The sequence below is a fragment of the Pleurodeles waltl genome, chromosome 11, assembly GCF_031143425.1.
Source record: "Pleurodeles waltl isolate 20211129_DDA chromosome 11, aPleWal1.hap1.20221129, whole genome shotgun sequence".
Taxonomy (NCBI): domain Eukaryota; kingdom Metazoa; phylum Chordata; class Amphibia; order Caudata; family Salamandridae; genus Pleurodeles; species Pleurodeles waltl.
The window spans coordinates 831,569,141-831,581,817 of record NC_090450.1 but is presented as its reverse complement, the minus strand read 5'-3'; positions in this window follow the sequence as shown (position 1 = coordinate 831,581,817).

Genomic DNA, 12,677 nt, shown 5'->3' with positions numbered 1-12,677 from the left:
CCATTGCTGTTGCCGTGAAGGCTACTGAGAGAGGCAGGGTGAGCGCAGCTGTGTCAGTCACATCAGTGGAGTGAGTGCACCAGGGCCACACGGAAGCGGCCCAGCCAGGTCTGGGTGCAGCTTGTGGGCCCTGTGTGCCCCGCTTACCCACCGCACCTCCCAACTGCACCTCGCTCCGCACCTACCTCGTCACTTACGAAACCTACGAACATTCAGCCCTCGGACACCCAGCCCACTGCTGTACGTCGCTTCGTGTACAACTTCACCTACTATTACCTAAGCAGAAGGTGTAGTGCTCAGGGCCTACCAGGGCCCACCATTCTCTACAGGTCGCAGTGAGCGCAGCAGTTTTTGTAAACTGCTGCAGAGAGAGTGCACCGGGGTTACACGGAGGCTGCCCACTAGGTTGGGTACGGCTTGTGAATCCCCCGGGTGCCCCGCTCACCTGCCGCTGTAAGCCACTGTAATCCTGCAATCCTAAACATCACGAAAAAGCAAATTGCGCTTCTCTTTCACCAATCCGGGCTAAGAGATAGCCACCATGAGATCGGGGTGACTCAGGATTCTAGCAGAGGGCAAAGTCAAACCTTTAAAACCCCAAAGGAGGGCGCAAGGGAAGGGAAAGTGTTCAGCGAAGCACTCAGCGCCAAGTCCGCAAAGTAGTAGACCGGATCAGCTGGTAGCGCCCCTCACTCCTTTTCAGCTCTACTTCAAACAAACAGGACTCACTAACAAGGCTGACTTTTTGAAAGATCCAGCGGCGGCTTTCTTCTCAAATCCCAACACTGACATGGGCCTTCCAACCCCACTGATTCCACAACCTCTGATCACGGGGCAGCTGGGGCCCGGGCTGTTAACAAACCCGACACAACAATTAGGGGTAGCCCTCCCCTGTCAGGAAACATCAAAGGACCAAGCTCCTGAAGAGCTTAGTGATCCCCTGGTCCAAGGGCAACAAATCAACTTCAGTTACTTAAGTAGCCAATAGCGCACAAAAATTCGCAAGCAGGTAGAATCGTGACTATGGCTCAGGTACATGCTCAGGAACGGGAAACTTCTCCAGGTGCTCATCTACAGGTTTTAACGGGCAACCCAAGTAACTCCGAGCTTCCAATCTCTACGGGTAATGTGACAGAGGTACATAATGACACTGGGTATGTGAAAACCCACCAACAATCGACCCCAATCCTGTGGTCAAATTTCAACACCCAGGGGAACAATGAGAGACTGGATATTGGTTCAGAAGTAATTACAGGGTTGGAAGATTCCTTGTTACAGTCGCTCTCTATAACAAATAACAAAGACCTGGGAGAAGCGCTGGACTTAAAAACTTTTGATCTAGTGAATCCTAAGGCTCAGCAGTCGAGCTATTCTCTGGTGGTAGGAAGCATTAAAAACAGTATAACTACGCACCAACAAGAAAGAACTTTTAACTCGATTATTGAAATTTCTAGCGAGATGTCCAAAATACAATCACTTGAGGAATTAATGGTAAAAAGCAACTCGACTGCTTCACCTTCCAATAATATCCCCTCAGAGTCCATTAACAGGGAAATTCTATTCAAAATTCCCGCTCACGCAGGCCACCCTACTTGTGAAATGGGAGATCTAATGCGACTACACACCTCATTGCTGAATGCTCTACATACTTCAGCAGCGGTTCTTAACATGCAATCAGATAAATTAGACTTGCAAATGGATCTAATGAAGGTAATGGCCACATGCATAGCTGACATCAATCGCAAACTGGACTCGCTGGCCATTCGTCCAACTGAACAAAATTGCAACCAGCAGCACATTCCTTGTAATTGTGGCCCAATATTAGATAAACTGTGTACGTTACCACAAGTCTTAGTAGAGATTCTGCAGGAAGTTAAAGCAAGGAAAACCAATGAGGCCATCCCCAGGAACCAAGATACATCTCAAAAGACACCAGCCTTTGGGGTAAGCGGCCCAGCAAAAAAAGATGCAAAGAATTCAGTGCATTAACCCAATGGTAACAGACGGATCAGATAGATCTTCACAGTCGGAACAAACAGCATCTACCAATTTGGAGAGTATAATTGAACAGCCAGCTCCAGCACTGAAACCCCTAACAAAGAGACAAAAAAAGCGAGCAAGAAAGGCAAGGAAACAAACACGTGCCAAAGCTATTAATGACAATCTGTATCCCATATTTTCAACGCTTCGGCAACCGCAAAATCGAGCTTTAGGAACCGCAAGCAGCATGCAAATCTCAAATAGCTTCAAAGCCATAAGGGAGGGGGTAGTCACCATTCAAGAACAACAGTTCACTGGAGAACATCTACCTGCTGACTCGCTCAAATATAACATGCCACACCCAACATCCCAAGACTAATTGAATGGGCACGCATTGGCCACAAGGTTGGCAGCTCCTTGTCAGGGAGACCTGAGGGCAGGAAATTGCATCTACAAGGATAAATCTGAGATCCATTTAGATGCCCAATTACCAGTGAAGATTCCACCAGAGCCACCCTCCTATGCAGCTGTCGCACAAGCCACTTTCTCACTATCTACAATAACCCTTCCGGACAAGACCCAGGGCATCTTGTCGAGTCTCAAAACATCTTCCAGGCAAGGATCGTCTGCCCGAGTCAATGCGGGGCAGGTTAAAGTAATCCCCGCAGGCACAAAGAACAATAAATTCATTCCTTTAGGAGACGACTCGCAGTCCAGACTCAATCCTCTCACCAGAGAAACACACCTGTCACCGACCCTAAATCTCAAATATCCTTCTAGGGTGATCGCAACTACTCATCATGATGGACGAATAAAGACAAAAGTAACGATTCAAAATACTCAAATAGCCGCAACAGACCTTGAAAACAAAGCCTTTTTAAGCAAACAATCATGCACGCTCAAAAGGGCCCCAAGTAGAAACAAGTCGGAGGATGGTCAACGGAACAGGCCTATGCCACACAGAATTATAGAGCATTCCCAATCTAGTCATGTTATTGAAAATGATAGGGAATCAAGGCAGGTTATTCTAAACCCAGATTATGACTCACGCGGCCAACAAGACAGCCTGAACAGGGGCAACATTCTGAGGCTTTTGGCAGAGCTTCCTTCAACTAAGAAAATTATGTCCCCAGATTTAATATCACTGAAATTCCCCTCCAACAGCACTCAGAATGACCGTGAACAAACTCTGACTATGTGGAGAACAAGCGAAATCGCTGCATTAATTATGGCAGCTAAGCAACAGTTTGAAAACTGGGGTATACAACTATCACAATCAACCAGCCCAAGTTATCCTTTTCCCCTATTGTTAAATCTGAAAAGTGAACCAATTCAAAAAACGGAGTCACTGGCCCGCAAGCGCGGATGGGGCCCGGACGTCGGGAAAGCCGAACAGCGTCAATCCAAATGGGGGAAAAAGATTCAAATACCTCTATTGACCCCCTAATTGTAGGGAATGGAGCACAAGACGAATGGAGATGGATCACACGTACCCTACATTCAAGGAGAAGTAATTGACCCACCATACGCAATGCACTAGATACAGATCAAAGGCCTACTGTTGCTATTATGTCCTGGAACATTGCGGGAGCAAAAGCAATTATTACAGAAGGATTTACAGTAATGTCCAGTTGCAACTACTCGATAATAGTGCTGCAAGAAACATGGCTGGTAGACCCGATAGAACTAGGAGGCTATTCTCCACACCACATTGGAGCTGAAAAATCAAACAAATCAGGCAGGGCAAGCGGTGGTCTAGCCACATACATCTCTACGGCACTTCAGGTCACAACAGAACAGCTGGCCTTCTCATCGACGGACTTACAGACAATAAAAATCTATTTTAGTTTCAGTCTCTTTCAATCGTCACGCTCCACTAATTATCTTTAATGTCTACGCCCATCCGCGGAAACATCGCAAAGTACTTCTTTTTGAGAAGTTACTACAAAAGGTAGAAGAGATACAGTGCGCTAATCCAGCATGGGACATCTTAGTAACAGGCGACTTTAATAGCAACCTGATATATACTCCAGAACCGGACGAGCAACTGGCAGCAGAAAACGCAATTTGGTCAGTGCTACCACAGTTACCGTCAATACAGATGAAACTGGATATAAGGGGCAAGCACTTGGTAGAGGCCTTAGAACATCTGAGTAGGAGGGTGCTAAACGGCAGGGTGAAAGGTGATGTCCTGTCAAGCTTTACTCATCATAGTGCAAAATCTGCAACTACAATTGACTATACTGCCGTCTCTCTTCCCCTGCTGGCAGATGTTAAAAAATTCAAAATCATACCTACTCTTCACAGTGACCATTCGCTTCAGCACATAGAACTGGCTTGGAACGCTACGTGTTTTCTTCCAGCCATAAATGAATTAGGAACAGTAACCTCTGTCAATCTAAACCGCTTGTTTTGGACGGAGTCCTCTTTACCACAGCTGTGCAAAAATATAAAAACCCTGCTTCAATCAACAGCACGCCAAGATCTCTCAGCTGAGGAAATGTGGGCCAGCTTTCTACAGTTAGTACCATCACTTGGCTCGGCCAGGCGTCAAGCTCCAAATCATAACCGGAGGTCACTAACCATGCCACCAAATATCTTAGAATTAAGAAAGGATCTGAGACGTAAACTCAGATCCACAAAAGATAGACCTCCTACAGAATCTTTATGTGCCCAAATAAAAACCCTTCGGAAAAATTATAAGAAACAGCTATGGCAAATACGAACCCAAAAGGAGGATGATTTCTGGATCAAATTACTTTTCAACTTAAGAAAGGCTAATACTAGAGAATTCTGGATGTCAGTGAATGAAATAGACCGAAAAGCAAGAGTAATAAACTGTACTTCAATTTCAGAAGATAAATGGGTGGATTACCTGTTAGACATCTTTTTTAAGCCAACCCCTCCAGTAGAAAATCAGCAACTGAAGGCTTCACTAAAACCTACAGACGTTCCTCAGAGTGCTATGAGATTCAGTCCCAATAAAGTAGCCCAGGTGATCAGAAGGAGCCGTAGGGACGGGGCTCCCGGCCCTAATGGTCTCCCCCAAGCCATATTTAAGGCGGATCTCGATTATTGGTCAGCCACTCTGTCAATATTATATGCTGAAGTCGAACGTAACAGTACCATTCCTGATAGTTGGAAAGGATCCATCATTAATCCTATATACAAAGGAGGCAGCAGGGCAAACCCAGCTAGCTATAGGCTGATAGCTCTAATTGACAGTGAGGCCAAATACTTTCCCTCTTTAATCCTGGCAGACCTGCTCACCTGGTCTAATTTAAATAACCTGGTCCCTATGAATCAAACTGGTTTCCGGAAGGGCTACGGCACAGTGACTAACATTCTTCCGCTAGGAGATATAGCCAACCAAGCAAAGTGCTTAAAGAAAAATGTACACATATGTTTTGTGGATTTCAAAAGTGCCTTTGATTGTGTGGACAGAGCAATTCTCTGGAACAAACTACGGAGTTGGGGTTTGCAAGAACGTATTTTGAGGGGCATAGAATTGCTGTATGACAAAACCTGGGTACGAATCAAGGTAGCAGACAGCTCAAAAGTTTCCAGGAGAACACCAACAAATATAAGATAAAAGCAAGGCTGAGTGTTGGCCCCGCACCTCTTTAACCTCTTCATGGCAGATCTCTCTGCAAAACTAGAAGCAACCAACTCACATTCTCCAAGGATGGGAAGTCTGTCTATAACACATCTATCGTATGCTGCTGACATTGTTCTGTTAAGCCACACAAAAATAGGGTTGCAACGACTGGTCAGTGCCTTGGGCGAATTTGCAAAGACAAACAAACTAGAGGTTAACAATTCAAAGACAAAAACAATGTCAATAGGCTGCTCTTTGAATCCTGCAAACAAAATAAAATTGAACGGTTTCACTCTCGATACGATCTGCAGTTACAAATATCTTGGACTTACAGTAGACAATAAGATAAATTTTGTGCCGCAAAACCAGTATATTCTACAGAAGTCCAAAGCCTTGGCGTTCGCTTTCTGCACTCTTGCTAAAAGATTAAAGGGCCCATCATATAAACCACTAATGTCGGTTATGTCGGCTAAATTCCTTCCAGCAATTACATACGGAAGCGCAGCCCAATACGGGAAAGATGCTAGCCTTCTGGAAAGGCAGCAAATAAAAATCTATAAGCAAGTCTTCAATCTTCCTCACTCTGCTTCCCCTGCACAGATAAGGCTGGAATTTGGTTAAACACAACAGCAGCTCGACAGGAAGGCCCACACAATAAAGATCTGGTACAAAATAAGTAAAAACACTGTCAGCCCGCTAGTAGCGGCACTATGGAGTTCAGTAAACGGCCATCCTAATTCAGTATTCAACAGATACCTGAACAACTCCTTGCAAGAGACGAAAACAAAGTACCTATGGGATTCCAACATGTCGTATTCCCTTTTGTGTTGAGCGATAAAAAAGGAAATAAGTATCCAATCTTTTCTAGATGATAAAGCTAAACTTGCGCAACACTCACACGCCTGGCTGATAATGCACACTTATACCACCATGGCCCCATCACAATACGTGGCCGAAACCTTCGCACTTCACATCAAGCATCGCTTCTTGACTATGCATTTGTGAGCATCTCCTGCTAGAGCGGATCAACCATCGTGGAGACTTCCTGCAGGCTATGCAAAGGCCCGAAAGAAGATATGGTTCACCTGATTTGTATTTGTCCAGCCTTAAAAGAAGCCCGCAGACAACTATTAAAACCGCTTTTTATGAGAAATGGGACTCGTTCCTGTCGGTCAGCGGTCATGTCAATGTTTGATCCTAATGATGCACAATCAATATGCAAATTTATCAAATTCTTGACTGCACACACCAAAGACGTAAACCTGCCATCCGGGATGCATACTTAATCACGCACTTTTTTGCATCTTAGAATTAAGAAACTGATTTTAGACCCTCGCATGGTTTCATGGCCAAGGAATTTACAGAATTTTATAGAATTTTAGAGATGTTTTATCTTTAAATATGTTGTATTATGAGATGATTGTTATGGTTTTTATTAACTAAACAATAAAGACTATTACACCTATACTGTTTACAATTGATGTTATTGTTTTTTTTTAAGCAATATTTCTTTCTTATTGCATTCTGTATTGTTTGTATTAAAGTTGGAAGATACATTGGGAGTATTGGCGTCACTTGCAGATGCCAGTCCCTTTCACTCACGAAATACAAAAAGTTAATTTGAGGGCTTCAAGACGTTTTACAGTCCCAGATTTAGATAATGAATCTGCAAGACCTGACCACTTAGAGTGTTATTCTCTGTCATTCAAGTTCACAACTCTCTCTTCCTCATAATTCAGTTCTAGATAAGAAACTGGAAATCGTGCTCTCCAGGATTTGGAGCTAACTTGGTGACTCTTTGGTGTTTTGCGAACTTGGCTGTTGAATGTATTCACATCCTGAGTTAGTACAAAGGCTTGCATATCAGCCTAGTTAGCTTCACTTTTATGAACAAGATACCATTGTGTTGGTGTCACTTCCATACTGAATGTTTTGAACAATCAAGCATATCATGGAAAGTTTTGTCTTTTTGTTAATTAGTATTGTTCAGCCAATTTGGCAGAACATGTTTGCTTAGCAGGTAGACCTATCAATAAACATTGACTCGTTTGTAAACTCCCTTGAAGAGTTGTCTTTTCAAAACTACTACTCCAAAGGTTTAAAATTAAAATTAAAATTATATATCACGCGAAACACATTTAAACGTTTTTGTTCATGACATCTGAACACTCGAGATGCTACATGGTGGTAGAAAATCACTAATCAGAATGCAAATGAAAAATAAATCTATGAAGAGAATTGAGTTATCATCAATTGCTGGCATAAGTGTAGCGACTTTACTGTAAGGTTATGTGATTACCTTGTCAAGATGAAAGCTGGTCTGCACTACTTCCCTAAAACTCTCATTCTGAATAAGGGAATTCAAGCTGAGATGGAAGAGAAACTCCAGCAATGACTCAAGGCAATTCAGATAATGGTCCGGTCATTGTGCCATACATTTCTCATATTTATTTTTGTCTCAATTTTCACTGGGTACTGTGAAGGGTCTGGTCTTTAGGTCATTAGTCTGGTCCTTATGCCATTAGTCTGGTTGTCCCTTTTCAGAAAGAAAATAACAGTGCAGAGGCTTTTAATATCTTGAGTTTCATTTTTGAAAGGTGGTACATGTCTGTGAGTGCCCTAAGGTGCGAGGGGAAATATATCAACATATTATCTTCAGTTACTGTGAAGAAATATTTAATCTTACTGATCTAATAATTTATAAATGAACCCCAAATGAGAAACACGGCTGGAAAGCACCCAGTTTTCGTTTTTCTTCAAACGCATTCTGCTCAGTGTGACCATTTCAACACGGGACAAACTCCAATCTTTCGTTGTATGTAATGTCTCCCTTAATAGCGTGTCTTTCTCGTCTGCACTGCATTTTTATTTATCAGGCTTTCTCACCTCCCAATCGAAATCTATTGACTGCCTCTCCTGTGCTACAGATACGGTTGCCATTTGTTCTCATGTGCTTTAGCCTGGGATGTTTATTTAATTGAAAAATAAGTAACATATGCCGAGTGCTCTCAATTGATTTGGCAGGCAGATAATCATTGCTCTCTGGAAGTCCTGTCTTGGGTCCCATCAGCCAGTGTACTTGAAGCTTGGTCTTGGCTTTGACTCACCCTTGCATCCCTCATCAAGTACTGAAATTAAGTGTGCTTCCAACCATTTCATTATTTTGATTTGCTCATAGACATTCTGAAGGTGTAGATAGTTAAACATTTCTGGTTGATTACAAACTTTTTTGTCCTAAAAGGGCCTAGAAGTGATCGGGATCACAGTTTGAACTTTCCTAGAAATTATTCTAACCATAGATGATTCACGACATCTCTAATTTGCATTAATTTAGCCAGTGGCTATAAGAAAATAAACTTCAAACTGTTTTGCAAAACTCACATGGTGTGGGAAGTTGCCCTAGACGAAAAGGGGATTTGTTCAGTGCTAGTCATGGCATCTATAGTCACAAGACACTGACGCACACACTGCAGCACAGCAACCAAAACTGTGGTGCAGCATTGCATGAAAGGGAGAAAGCAAGACAGTGACATATCTATTAGGATATGGCACTGTTGTTTTCTCCCCCCATGCACGCACACTTTAGGCTGCCTTGTGCAACATACACACCCTTGTTCCGTAATGCAAGTATTTGTTTGAGATGTTCAGCAGAGGTTTTGTTAGAACTGCCATCATTTGGTGTGGCTTTTCTTGACATTTTGAATTTACGCTCAACTTCGTTTTTACTGGCTTTAGGACTCTGTGCACGTTTTCCCTGCTGGCCAGTGCTAAAGTGCATGTGCTCTGTGTCTAAAACATGGTAACATTGGCTTCTCCATGACTGGCATATTTGACTTGCAGATAATTCCCCAGTTAAGTGCACTAGATGTGCCCCGGGCCTGTAAATCAAATGCTACTAGTGGGCCTGCAGCACTGATTGTGCCACCCACTACAGTAGCCTTTCAAACATGTCTCAGGCCTGCCACTGCAGAGCCTGTGTGTGCAGTTTAAATATGCTATTCTGACCTGGAGAGTGTATCCACTCGCCAAACCCAAACCTTCCTTTTTATTACATGTAAGTCACCCCTAAAGTAGGCCCTAGTTAGCCCCAAGGTAGGGTGCAGTTTATTTAAAAAGTTGGACATGTACTTTTAAGTTTAAAATGTCCAGATAGTGAAAAACTCTGCCATAGGCATACATTGGGATTGCCATAAAACATATTTTAAGTGTAATTTCCAATTGGGTAAAGATAGAAATGTGAAGTTTGGTGTCTCTGGACTCACAATTTAAAAATACATCTTTTGGTAAATGTGGTTTGTAAATTTCAGGTCTGAAAATGTCACTTTTAGAAAGTTGGCACTTTTTTACTTTACCCATTCTGTGCCTTAGCCTGTCTCTGAATACATGTCTGGGTTTAGGTGACAGCTACATTTGTGCATTCTCTCCAGACAGCCACAAACAGGAAGGGTTGGGCGTGACATGAGATACATCTGAATACTGAAAATTGTCCCTTGCAGGGAGAGGGAGAGGTTGTTCACACTTAAATCTGAATAGGTTGTGTCCTGCCCTCACACAAAGAGCTGAATACCCCCTACTGGTAGTCTGGAACCAGGGCTGGGTTAAAAGGGCATGTCAAAAAATTATTTTGAAGTTAGCAATACGTCATAGACCTTTTGGGGTAGAAGGGCATTCTACCAGAAAGAATGACCGCTGTGCTGTCAGGAGGGACTGCCAGTTTGCTGTTTGTTGTGCTGTGCTTTGCTCTGCTATGTTGGTCTGCTGCCTGCTGCTTCATGCCAAAGACTGGATCTAACTCTCTACAGCCTGCAAAAAACATCTGAAGTTTCTCAAAGGGCCAGACTGAGCTTGCCTTCTGTTTCTGAAGTCGAGGATATCAAGGACTTCATCTGCATCTTGCTACCAGCACCTGGGCTCCTCTGCTGTGAGTCCTGTTCTGCCAAGTGGTGCCAAATCCAATGCTGGGCCCTCAGAGATGAGTGTTGTGCTGCAACACAAGAAGTGCCGCATCAACACTGGTGCATCACTTGGAACTGATGTATCCCATTGCAGAAACGCCACTTCATCGTTGCCTGCACCAAAACTGTGAACACTGCTCACTGACTGCGTGACACAATGACCCCGACTTTCAACGCAGCCTGACTTGGCCAATGTAGCATCGATGCACTCATCGCTTCCGGACATCGATTCATCAATATCGTTGTCCGATCAGGAAACAACACATCGCCTGCAAGCATGACGCAGCCCCTCCTTTGGATCAACACATCGTCACTGAACATCGACACAACAAATGTACTCTCAGTGGGTCTGCATGACCCATGTGCCCAACCTACACTCCATCACGGTTGGACTGAACAGCTAGCCCTAGTTGGAGCTAGTCTTCTAAGCACTGCATTTTGATTTAGTCAAGTTAATAACTTTGCTTGTGTATGTTGGACTTATCTCATTTTAGTCTTGTTTGACTTTGATAAATATTGGCTATTTGTCTAAACTGGCATGGAGCCCTTTTGTGGTGTTTTCACTGTGTTACTGTGTTTGTGTATGTGTACAAACATTTTGCACATTGCCTCTTTAGATTAGCTTGACTGCTCTGTGCCAAGTTACCAGAGGGTGTTCAAAGATAACATTTTAGAGTGTACCTTACTTGTCCTGACTAGGATTGTGGTCCCTGCTTGGACAGAGTGCAAACCCCTGCCAACTAGAGACTCAGGGGCAGATGTAGGTAGAACACAAATTGCGACTTGCAATTTGCGAGTCAAAGCGACTCGCAAATTGCAACTCGCAATTCGCGATGAAGAAAGGTGTCTCAGACGCCATAGCGAGTCTAGGCACTCACGGGGATGGTGGCCTGCTGGAGACAGCAGACCACCATGCTAGTGACTGCTTTTAAATAAAGCAGTTTTTTTTTTCTCTTTGCAGCCCGATTTCCTTGAAGGAAAACGAGCTGCAAATAGAAAAAAATACCGAAACCTTTTGTTTCAGTTTTTTTCAGAGTAGGCAGTGGTCCATAGGACCACTGCTGGCTCTGAAGAAATAATTTTGTGAGCATTCACAAAGGGGAAGGGGTCCCCTGGGGACCCCTTCCCGTTTGCGAATGAGTTACCATCCACTTCAAGTGGATGGTAACTGCGAGTTGATTTGCGACCGCTTTCGCGGTCACAAATCAACTTACATCGTGGTGCGAGTCGCAAATAGGAAGGGAACACCCCTTCCTATTTGCGAGTCGGAAACACATTTTGTGAGTCGGTTCCGACTCGCAAAATGTGTTTCTGCATCGCGTGAGTGCTTTTGCGCCTCGCAAACTGCGTTTTTCGCCGTTTGCGAGGCGCAAAAGCCTACCTACATCTGGCCCTCAATTTCTAACAGGTTTTCTACAGAAAGGGTTCACTTCCACTAAAAGAATATACTATGCTAGACATAGTTTAAAATTCTTACATACAAAAGATAGATTAACCGGTCCCAATTTAAATAATCAATACATCAAAGTACACTGTTCCATTATAAAGGGATTAGGGCAATCCCTTCTTTTGGGCACAGATCAATGGGGCACTTTTACATTCAGAAGCAAGAGCCCTCACACACCCAGATGGATGGCATGCTTCATCAAAGGGCCTGCTCCACATTGGGCTGGTGCTGCAATGCCCAATGGGCCCCTCCAGGAGGCTCTTCTTCGGAGATCTTTTAATCAGTGTAGCTGAAAAATGTAGGAAAAACTTTATCCCGCAGAAAAAGAAAGAGACGGACCGTAAAAAGTGTATTAGAATTGACTATAGGCCCTAAACTTATGTATTTAATAATTTAAAAAGGCTCTATGTCAGGGTTAAAACAAAGGCAAGGAGTGACGCAGGAAGTAATGGTCCAAAACTCACTAAAGATAAAGAAAGTGCCCTTTAGATCTGTGATCAAAAGAAGAGACTGACCGAGTCCCTCTAAAATGGAACAGTGTACTTTGATGCATTGAATAGTTCAAAATTCTTCCAACATTCCATCTGTGCTGTACATTACAACACACAAGCAAAGTTAGAAAAAAATAAATGTTCTCATAGTTATACCTGCACAAAGGAAGTATTATTTTTTTCATGCAAAGTCAGGCCTAACTTTT